Consider the following 12,055-nt stretch of genomic DNA (forward strand, 5'->3'; position numbering starts at 1 on the left):
GTATCAGAGATATAGCAATATATTTCAGTGGCCAGGGCAAGGTGCGAAGGGCAGGGAGGAATTATGCTGACCACTAGAAAACAGGAGTGGGGACATGGGTGGGAAACCTTACCTGCCTCTGCACTTGGGCGGCAGACCTGCTACAGCTTATGCCCAAGCGTGCTATAACAGTGTGAGCTTGACCACTGTCACTGGGGACTGGGCTCACTACATGCTGCTGCAACAGCTTGGTCAGCATGGACTTCCCAGGACTGCTCCTGGTACTCCACTTGTTCCCCCAGATTTGTTTCTGGGCTCAGGGCTATGCTGCTATGAATTGATGTCCAGTACTCAGGCTTTGGCCTGGGAGAGGGGTGCATGCCATTCACTTTGCTAATCCCTTCTCCCTCCCTGCCTTCCCAGCCTCATGACAGGGCATGAGACAGCATCTGCCCAGCTCCATATGGACAGGCTATACAGAGCTGCCCCTGTTGTGGATTCCTGGGGGGAAGGGGCTCACACAGACACCTCCATGGAAAAGACTCCTGGAGGGGACCCTACCACCCATTATAACTCAGCACTTGGGTCTGGTGCTCCCCTCACCCGCTACTACGTGGTATCACCTCTGCTAGGTGCTCCTTCACCCCCTGGACTTTGTTTTTCCTCTCAAAGAGCTGGGAACTCTGTAGTAGGCAATTCACTTCTGCCTACAGCAGTCTCTGTGGGGAGAGTTCATCTAATGGTCTCCAAAAATTAATTCTTTTGTCCTCCCATCATGAAATACTGATTCTTGCGATCTGTATCACACATCAAAAGGGAAAACAGTGCAAGGCTCACAAGGTAGTACTGAAGGACTAATAGAATGTTTAGCAGCAAAGCAAAGCTTTATGAAACCCAGGAGCCTGGGGAATTACTTTTCCCTCTTCCCTCCATCTGTAACACTGTAAAAGCTCCAAGTAAAATTATACCGACAATTATTCGTATACAATTAACAAAATTACATGGATTAGTTACCTGAGAACAGAGCTTTGTCCTAGTTATTTACTGGTGCTGAAGGTGGTTATTTTAGATTTCAAAGGGATCTAAAGATAAAGCTAATGTTCCCCACTCATGCTTTATTCTACTTTTGCCTCTCTGACTTGGGCTATTGGTAATATATTATTTACAGTAATCCTCATCCATATAGGGACAACTCTTGTGGAAGCTTGAAAATACAGGCAGATTCTATATTGCTTTTCCTTCATGCTCCCAGCAAATTAACCTGTAATACTTCATTTAAATAAGAAGAATATTCCAGGGCAGGTATCTAGTTTTCCCACAACTCACAACACCCTTACATTGTGCAAATCATATTGTCCCAGGAAATGCCGTGACAAAGAATACTTACCAGCAGCTCAGAGCACAGCACACAAGAGGCAGAAGGAGGAGCCCGCGTGGCTCATCAGCCACCTGTTTATTCAGCTGCAGCCAGCCGGTGACGTCAGTGCTAAACGCCGGCTGGCGAGAATAAAAATGGCGGCACACACTGCGGTCGGGGCAGAGAGACAAGGAGAAGAGCTGCTGCCGACACCGGTAGCAGAGAGGTCACTCCCCACGGGACCCAGGGGTCGGAGCCAGCTGGATCGAACACAGGCAGACCAAGAAGGAACCCCTCGATGTCGATCCACACGGGACAGTGAGGAACCGACCGGAGCACCGTCCAGAGACATTGACAGGGAGATTGGGAGAGGTGAAACTGATGGCAGGTGGGAGTGCAGAGGCGACGGGGTGTGGAAGGAGACATGTCAGGGAGAAGAGGACCCCGGGAGAACCCCAGGGGAACTGCTGTCGGGGCGGATATCACCACTGGATCCACATGGGTCACTGAGCAGGCAAGAGGGCGGAGGTAGAAGCAACAGGAGGGAGGTGATGACCCGTTGCCCTTAGAGACCCAGGAAGGGTCATAGGGAAGCCAGAGGGGCAGTCTGTCCAGTGATCTTTTTGGTGTGCAGGCATGTTTTTGTTTTTTGTGGTCATTTTCCCCAGCTACGGGGCGCAGGAGGGGAAGTGGGTCCCCGAGTAGTGGGGACGAACCTTAACCCTAGAGAACTAGTCTTGCCCATAGGTTTTTCTTCCTTTTTTTCCCCCCTCCCCGAGGGAGAGGTAACAGAGAGGCGGACTACGGAGACGAGATTCTCATCGTGGGTGCCCTCTCCCCAGAAGGAGGACACTGGGTGGACATCGCTTCATAGGAGGCGTGAGGCCGGGTTGTAGGGGTGGTGGAGCCCTGTGAGTAACCGCCAGGGACCCACGGGCCAACGAGCGCACCCTGCACACTGAGGTCCAACAAGTCATGGCAGGCAAGCACGGGGTTGGAAACTCAGGCAGAGGACACCGGCTCAGGCAAGAACGTGAACCCGAGAGGCGCTTGACACCTATCACTCAAGCGAAAACTGCCCGAGAGCGACTGTTCAAGGCCAGGCAGTTACACATATCAACTATTATCAGGGCAGAAGCCCCTTCATAGATTTTTTTCCTAAATTGCTCTTTATTCTTTTAGTAAAAAAATTAGGAAACACTGTGATAAGAAAATAAGACAGCAGGGAAAGAAAAAGAGATACAGGAAAAGGAGAGCAATTAGGAAACAAGGTCAATGAACGGCAAGATATTTTTGGATTTCAAGTAGAAAGCCTAACCCTATTTCTAATAAAAACAAAACACAACAAATTATGGCAGTACATGTTGATCACTGGCCCCAGCACTGTATGTGTAGCCTTGGGAAAAGAACATCTTTCACTTATTTTACAAACCAGAAGAAAAATAAGGATGGGGAAGGGAGACATTTCAGAATGGACTATAATGTCCACTCTTTTACCTCTATGTTTAAAACCTCCATCTTATGTTCTTTTTTTCAATATGCTGCTTGAGTCTATGCTCTGCTGCTATTGTTTAATTCTCATAAGAAGAGCATGAGTAATTTTTGTCTAAACCTCCATGTGTTAGAACCACTGCTGCATATAGGGTATGGACAAGTATATGTTTTAGCCACTTTAAAAAGGAAAGGGGGAGGAGCTGTAGCTCATAAGTGCACATCAGTTGTTCTGATCTAAATTAGGGATATGTGACTTCTCATCAGCTGGGGGCTGCACACCACTGTTGCATCATGCCATACAAGCACCCCAGCCCCCACCCTCAGGTCCCCAATCACAGACTCCCCCTATGCCTGCTGCACTGCAGGATCCTTTGGCCCATGGACTGAGCCAATAGGGCTGTACGAAACAGCTACATTTCATTTTGGTTTTGAATTCGACCATTCCGGAGGACAGTGATTCATTTCGGTGTTTCTAATCACTATTCCATTTCAATTCGGCTAAATCTGTTTCAAAGTTCCGACATCAATTCAGAGATTCTGATGGGCCGGGGAGAGGCAGGTACAGACAGGTAGTTGCAGGTTCTCCCATGGCTCTTCTGGCTGTGCCTGCCTCTCCCCAAGTGGGGGGAAGTCACAGGAGAAGCCCCCTTGGCTGCACTGCCCAGCCTTACCTGCCCCCCATCCAGGCCTAGCCTCCCAGCACTTTAAAAAAATTTTTAAAAAAGCCCCGTACTCACTGGTTGGAGCAGCGGTGATTGGGACCTCTGTGGGCTTGTGGCAGAGCCCCTCTGTGCATTGCAGGGCAGTGGGGGGCAGCAAGGACGCCCCCCCTCACCTGCCACCTGCACAGCAGCTGTTGTATGTCATTTAATACTTGTATAATACGTAATATTTTCAAGGCACTATATGTGTCAAATAGGGGTGTGTGAAACGGGCCGTATTCAATTCAGATTTGGCCCAAATCAGGGTGCAATGATTCAATTTGTTGATTAGGATCACTATCCTGATTTAATTCGTCCAAAGCAGAATCAGAAGATTCGATGCTGAATCAGAGAATCAGCCATTCGGCCACAGACACAGCTTTAAATGTTTTTTCTACATACCTCGATGCATCAGACATGGCTCCTGAACGCCAAGATGGTGGGGAGGATGGAGCATCCCACAGAAGAACAGGGCCCACCACAACCCCCTACCCCATGTGCTTGGCAGCAGACCCAGAAGTGGACCGGAAGTGCTTCTGGTCCGCTGCCAAGCATACTGGGGACCCCTCCGCGCTGCCATCATTCACCCCACCATCTCAGCATTCACGAGCCACCTGGTAACTTAAGGTATGCAGAAAAAACATAAAGCTGCGTCTATGTCCAAATCATCAAATCTCTCCAAATTGATGCTGAGGCTTCCAATTCAATTTGGAGAGATTAAAGAGTCTCCTGATTCAATTCAGATTTGGAGATTCGGCCGCCAAATAGGCCAAATCTCCGCCAAATCGAATCAGCATCCAAAGCTTCACACAGCCCTTAATATTTAATTAGGCCATGTAGCTGATGTGACATTTTAAATGTTGGGTCACAGACTCATCTTGTGAAGTACCATACAAATGTAGTAACACAGTCTCTGTCCTAAAAAGCCTAAAAAATGTATTGCCCAGTCTATCAATGATTTACATACATAAATGAGTTTATGCATTGTAATAGTGTCATGGATAACAATGAGCCACTCAAAATAGATAAAGCAGCACAATGTAAAATTCTGCAGGACTGGAGATAAACTGGCAAGAATCAGAGAAGTTACAGAAATAGGAGTGCTGACAAATAAAATGACTTGCGCAAACGTACACAGCCACTTAATGACACAGCCAGGATTAGAATACAGGTCACATGACTCCCAGCCAGTTCCCCAGTCATTATTAGAGATGTGATGTGAAGGCCTGGAAAAAAACCAGAAACATTCAGGGGGAAAAAAGTTTTTTCCTAGGATTTTTTTTTTTATTTTTCTGAAAAAATTGGAAAAATTAAAAAAAGTCCTATGAAATATTTTCTTTTAGAATGATGAAAAAAATGTTTAAGACAAGGTGTTCATATATTGCTACCCTTTACTCCCCAAAAATGTTTTCTAATAACTATGTAATAGGAAGATTTTTATGCAAGTCTATCTACAGTACCAGATCATTACGATTCCTGTACACCGAGGACAAGCAGTACAGTAACAATTCTCAAATGCAAGAGGGCACTGCCATTTTCACAAGAGAAGGAAGAAGAATTCAGTGCCTTCTTTACTTGTGGACTTCCTCTATTCTTGACTTTTGATCTAGAGGTTGATGAATCTGTTCCTGTCCTCCTGACTAGGCTTCAAAGGACTGGGAGTGGACACTGGTAGCAGTATCCATTCATTCCTGTAGAGCAGGGACAGGCAATTATTTTGGGCAGAAGGCCGCTTACTGAGTTTCAGCAAGCCATCGAGGGCCACATGACAGGCAGCCCAGGGCAGATTAATATTAATTTTCTAAATTTTTTACAGGCCAGATAAAATGGCCTGGCAGGCCACGTCTGGCCCCTGGGCCACATTTTGCCCACCCCTGCTGTAGAGGTTAGAAACAAGGAGCTTATTGTCCTGCTTGCTCAAAAGTCTCAGGAGAGGAGATAGAGCAAGTCTAAAGGTTTTAGAGTTGGAAGGAACCTGCCTCCTCCTGGCCCTGTGACCTTGAGATGCACAGAAGTACAGAAGCAGAACAAAGGAGCTAAAAGAAAGTATACTTCTTTACTGAAAGGTAAGAGTTTAAATTTATCTGAATTCAGTATACTAAACTACATTTTGACTGCATTACTATATTTTCATAACCTATGTAATTCATACTTGAATTCCTACTAATCTGATGTTTTGAGACAAATCACCCAATCTTAGCAGGGAGGCAAGGCCTGCAAGGCAAGGAAACTGTTCACTCTGAGGAGGCCTCTCCTCCATCCATTACTAAATTTGTACATGCTATAGCTTAGTGTGTTTATGTATGCTAGCTAGCTACTAAATTACATTTGTCTTTTTTCTTCCTCAGCAAAATGGTGTGACCAACTTCTAGCATATGGACGCATTTCCACACTGCAAGTTATTCTGAGAAAAAAATGAAACATGCATTTCCAAATGCTACTAGGATGACCAAAAACATCCTTGTATGTAGAAAGTGTCCAGCAGACATTAAAAAATCCTTCACGGGTGTAAGTGAGGATGGGGTAGATTAAGATGATGAAAGTGCAAAAGTAACTCTTTCCAACGTTCTCAATCCAGAGACTAGACAGTCACCTTACTGGGGTCACCTTACCCCCAGTTATCTTTCCTGCTTGGTGCAGGGGGCTGGACCCGATGATCTTCTGAGGTCCCTTCTGGCCTTACAATATATAAGAATCTATGAAAGTACTGCTGCTGCTACTGCTCCTGCTTCTTTTATAGCATCAGCATCACAAAGGGATGCCCAATCAACATCCTCAAGAAACCAAATATTGCAACCAACTGTATACAAAAGACTCTCAATAGGTCGATTTGTAGAGAAAATGACACCAGAAGATCAGGAACAAAATGACCAAGTTCTTGGCAAAAGCAATATATTCTTCTGGGACACCGTTGTCAAGAACTGAGAATGCATACTGCCAGGAAGCTTTGAAATTACTAAGACCATTGTGCCATTTCCCCAGCAGATGTTCTTTGAACAAGCCTCTCCTAGAGTCAGAATATGAACGTGTGATGCAATCTGTGCAAGGAAAAAAAAAAAAAAAATCAACAAAGCACCGTTTTGCAGTACTTACAGATGGATGGACAAATGTGCAAGAAGGAATCATATACTTTGTGAGAACAATCACTCAACCAGTTTTTTACAGAAGCGTTGGAACAGGAGAGAACAGGCATACTGCAGAGTATATCAGTAGTAAAATATGTGAAGTCCTACAGAAGATTGGGAATGGTAAAGTGTTTGCTTTGCTGACTGACAACGCAAGTAACATGAAAGCAGCATGGGAAATCATAATGGATAAATAGTCACATATTACTGCAATAGGATGTGCATCCCATGGGTTAAACTTGCTTCTTAATGACATTGTGAAGTTGGACACTCTGCAAAAGATCTATAGAAGAGCAAAAGAAGTTATAAAACATGTAAAAGCTACTCATATTGTAGCTGCAGTCTTTAAGAAGCAGGAAGAAAAGAATGCAAAGAATAAAATAGTGACACAATTCTGTAGTAAAACTAGATGGGATGGACTAATCTCATTTGAAAGTTTACTAAAAAACAATGAAGCTCTTCAAGAAAGAGTAATAATTCAGGATCTTAAAGTACCCAGAAATGTAAAGAACACTGTACTTGATGAGGATGTCTTCTGGGTTCAGCTGCAGAACTCCCTGAAGATTTGAAAGCCAATTTCTTCTGCAGTCACTGCATCTGAATCAGACACTGCACTTCTGTCAGACATTCCTTACCAAATCCCCAAGATAAAATCAACTGTTTTTAGAATCTAAGTATATCTTCACTTACAAGTACAGAAGAAAGAAAAGCGAAAGACTTCATTAACAGACGGGAATCCAACATTTAAAGGCAAAAATGTTAGTGATGATTGCTACTGCGTTTGACTTGATTACAAAATAAGCAACACACTTAGGACTTGATGTTGGAAAGGTACTTTCAAATATTGCAGAATACAAAACCTCATCTGGGTCCAGCAATGCAGTCTGGGACTCTGCCAGGCATATCCGTCCCACAACATGGTGGCAAGGGTTTTGCACAAGACAGCCTCTAACTTCTCTTGATTCTAACCTGCTTCAGATTCCTCTATCTTCTGTACCATGTAAAAAAAACCTGGTCTATGTTTGGAAATACTCACACCAAATCAAGAAACAAACCAACATGTGAAAGAGTAGAGCAACTTTTCTCAATCCAGGCAAACCTTCAGTTTTCAGAAGTCCATGAAGATGGTAAAAATGAAGGATCAGAAGAATCAGAAGCAGCAGAAACTGCTGATAATGATAGCTCAGAAAATGAGACTGATTAGACAAAGTTTCAATGTAGTAAAATTTGTATTCAATGTGCCTTGATTTTTATCCCCTTTTTTCTCCTAAAAATGAGTGCTTTCTGTATCTGCTTGACACCGTGGAGGAGACTAAAGTCCAGAATACATAATAACTTTCTTTGTTTTACTATAATGTTGATGGTTTCTTCTAGTTTCAACTTTAATTTTTGCCTGCTTCTCATAAACTTGCAAAAACTAAGACATGCTACGTTCCTTAGAGTTCAGCAACTTGTACCTCCATTTGTACCAAAAATTAAAAACATTTTAAAGTAAAATCAATTAGTAAATTTGTAATTATTTTCTGAACAAACTGTATTTTTAAATTTATTAAATATACCAAACTTGATAATTTTATTAGCAAACTTACTTATACATAGATTTTATGTTCTTAAAGTAGCAATGTAAATTTAGATCTGTAAAGGATGCTAAGAAAGTAAGTACTGCATACATTTCAATTTTCCCCAAAATTTCCGTTTTTTTCCTTAAAAACTGGGGGAAAATGTTTTTTTTGCATGGCTTCACAATTTCCGAAAATTTTACAACTCTAGTCATTGTTGCCTTTTTTAAAATTGAAACTGGCTAATCAGAAAGGATAAGTAACATGACAGGGAAAATATACAGTATACAGTACTTAAAATTTAAGAACTGCTAAAATAGGTGTCACGGGGCAGGGCGCAGGAGCGGCCGTGATCTCCCCTGGTGCCCCTACCGTGCCAAGTTACCTGTTTAGCACCCTCAATCTCGCCTGCCACGACTTTGCTGTTCCTATAGGATTAATGGGAGGCTGCCTTACTTGACCCCTTGGAGCCAGTGCTCTTATACTGGCCCCTATCTGGTAAAGGGTGACCTGGTGCACCCCAGCCTTATGGGCTACGTGTGCCTCCAACCTCCCCTTTAGCATGCACCAAGCCTCACAGGTGTGCCGGAAGTTCTCGTGTCAACACTTGTCTTAGTGACCCCTCTCGGATCGTCTCGCTCTTATGCATGCGCCCTCTCCGGGGCCTCCCACTATGCACGTGCCCTCTCCGGGGCCTCCCACTATGCACGTGCCCTCTCCGGGGCCTCCCACTATGCATGCGCCCTCTCCGGGGCCTCCCACTATGCATGCGCCCTCTCCGGGGCCTCCCACTATGCATGCGCCCTCTCCGGGGCTCCTCACCGCGCACTTGCCCTTCTCCAGGCTCTTACTCACACGCTCACCCTTCTCCAGGCTCGGGCCTGTACTCGCGCTTCCCGCGCTCCCGCGCCCTCACTCGGGCCTGTACTCATGCTTCCTGCGCCCTCACTCAGGCCTGTACTCGCGCTTCCTGCGCCCTCACTCAGGCCTGTACTCGCGCTTCCTGCGCCCTCACTCAGGCCTGTACTCGCGCTTCCCACGCTCCCCTGCCCTCACTCGGGCCTGTACTCGCGCTTCCCACGCTCCCCTGCCCTCACTCGGGCCTGTACTCGCGCTTCCCCCGCTCCCGCCCGCACTGGGGCCTGTACTCGCGCTTCCCGCGCTCCTGCCCGCACTGGGGCCTATGCTCGCGCTTCTCGCGCTCCCGCCTGCACTGGGGCCTATGCTCGCGCTTCTCGCACTCGGGGCTCAGGTGGCCTGTAGCCGTGCCTGGCCCCCTGACCCTACTTCTGGGTCCTATGCCCTGCATGGGCTCTACTCCTGAATACTGCCCCACTGGGCTGGGGTTGGGACACCCTACTATCTCTGCCCGATGTCTCCCCGCTGGGCTGGGGTCAGGACACCCCACTATCTCTGCCCAATGTCGCCCCGCTGGGCTGGGGTCGGGACACCCCACAACACAGCACCACCCTACAGCACACCACCTGCTGTGCCCTCCTTGGCACCAAGAAACCCCATGCAACTGGGGCACTCCCCTGAGGCCTCCTCCTTCCCCTACAGCCTCACCCAGTCCTCCGGTTTTACACAAACAACCCAACAGAAACTCAAAGCCATAAACCAACTGGTTGTAACTCAAAATAAGCCTCCTGGCTATAACATACGTTCAGCACCACCCTGGCCATTCTCCATCTCCCTGTCAGGGTCCTCTCCACCCCGTATCATAATGCCGACGCTCCGGTGGTCAGGCTGCTCAGCTCGGCTCTGCTCTGCAGCAGAGCATCCTGCTGCTCAGGCTGCCAGATGGAACTGACTCCTGGCCTCAGCCTGACTGCTTATAAAGGGCCAGGCCCTTCCCCCTTCTGGTCATCTGACCCAATCGGTCACCTTAGCAACTCCCGACTGTGCTGCCCTGTTGACTGACGGCTAAACCCGCATCACTATTGTCAGACCCTAGTGTCTGCTACACATCTCCCATTCCTGGGTCTAAGCCTCCTTAGGAGCGGGGCGCAGAAGTGCCCTGCGACAACAGGGTTACATGAATCAAAAAACTGGAAATTTCAAATTCAACCCAGATTAGAAACCACTGCAAACTTGAGGCTTTTTATCATAATATTTTCCTAAATTATTTCAAGTTACAGTTACTGTATTTACAATGAATAGACTTTGTTTCAAAATGCAAAAATAGTATCCTCTATAATTTGAACTGAATATAACTACAGAATTCTAAAAACAACAGATACTTTCCCCTGGCACATGCTAGTTTTAAATATTTTATATAACAGTAATTAATTACTATATTCACAATTAAATATTAATGACCATCTCCTCTGGGAACCTAACCAGTTTAATTAACATCGAAGAGAGCTTTTTCCATTACATATGCAGTACTACTTTTTGCATATCTAATAAGGAATCAAAGAACTATGGGTCAAATGTAGCCAATGACACTTGGTTATGTGTCCTCGGTAACTTTAATGGGCATTATATATTTACCTTTAAATACAAAATTTGGCCTTATGCGCTATTCCACATGTAAAAACCTAGCTTAAGAGGGAATACTACAGAAAATTATGCAAGTTCTACTTATGCAGTACTGCTAGTTATGAGACTTCTAAACCAGAAGTGTGCCTTGCCCCCAAAAAGTTATTTTTAACAATGTATAAATACAAACAAAGGACACTTGATGTTGCATTCTGGAAGCCTATTTGTATTAAGCTCTGATTCACAATATTGCCACATAAGAAGAAATATATGGGACAAAATGCCTTATTCCATGCATTGTAAATTATATCTGATACAGCATTTTTTCAGCACAGACTCTTTTTTATGGAAATACAGAACTCTTGAAAGGTACCAAAGATGTATACAATACATAGTAGATGTTCCGTTTTATTTTTTGCTTTCTAGATTAATATGGAATTTCTAGCCTTATTGATTTAAATAAAAACCCTATGATAGTAGCATTAAGTAGAAACACACTCAAATTCTAAGGCAGTTTTCAGTGACACTAAGAATCATACCTTCCAGGCTGCTCTGACTACCCCCTTCATTTATATTAGTACCACTGATGAATCATGGATGTTGTTCACCAGACTAAGTTTCTGACCAACCGTTAAGCCAACATTGTCTATAAATTAAAATGTGCACAGCATCTAAAAAACAACTGGGGGGGTGTTCACTAGGATGGATCTCTAGCAGTCACAGGTCTGATTAGAGAATCAGGGCCTCAGTCAATTAAGGGAACCAGTACTGTTGGGTAGAGGGAAAAGGGTAGACATGAACCTCAGTGGTGAACTGTCTCCTTTAGAAAATACTACCACATTAACCTAAATCAAACACAACCCTGAATTAAAGACAACTCCCTCCCCTCTCCCCCCACCATTAGATTCTATACATGGACAACGTATACGTTTGTTATAATTTTCCATGTATAGAATCTAATTATTAGAGGATTGGATTTAAAATTGTCCCCAACACCACTGCAGCAGGGAAAACAGTGGTAGTCAGGCAGGCAGAGGGGGAGGTTTTGGAGGGCATGCATATGGCAGGCAGTGGGCAAGTGGTAGGGGACAGGCAGTGTGGAGGTGGGGGGCAGACAGGTACCTTGCCCCTTGCAGCCTGTCCTCCTCCTACTTATTTCTGGTCTCCTTGCGGGCTGTATCCACCTCCTTCCCCCCCACACACCCTTGGGTCCCTGCCCCCTTTCATAGATTTCATAGACATCAGGGCTGGAAGGGACCTCGGGAGATCGAGTCCAGCCCCCTGCCCAAAGGGCAGGAAGTCAGCTGGGGTCATAGGATCCCAGCAAGATAAGCATCCAATTTACTCTTGAAGGTGTTC

At 45.3% G+C, this 12,055-nt stretch overlaps 1 protein-coding gene and 1 long non-coding RNA gene across 3 annotated transcripts in view; one reads left to right on the forward strand and one right to left on the reverse strand.

Moving 5' to 3' along the window:
- Window positions 1-12,055, reverse strand: part of HDAC11 (histone deacetylase 11) — a 108,799-nt gene that overhangs the window by 44,314 nt on the left and 52,430 nt on the right. The gene's annotated exons all lie outside the window — the stretch shown is intronic.
- Window positions 5,415-5,940, forward strand: LOC109311350. Its single transcript, XR_002101485.1, has 2 exons — window positions 5,415-5,597; window positions 5,880-5,940. It is a non-coding gene; the product is annotated as an uncharacterized LOC109311350 (long non-coding RNA).

This window comes from Crocodylus porosus, unplaced genomic scaffold (assembly GCF_001723895.1).
Source record: "Crocodylus porosus isolate Cpor-Errol unplaced genomic scaffold, CroPor_comp1, whole genome shotgun sequence".
In the NCBI taxonomy this organism is placed as follows: Eukaryota; Metazoa; Chordata; order Crocodylia; family Crocodylidae; genus Crocodylus; species Crocodylus porosus.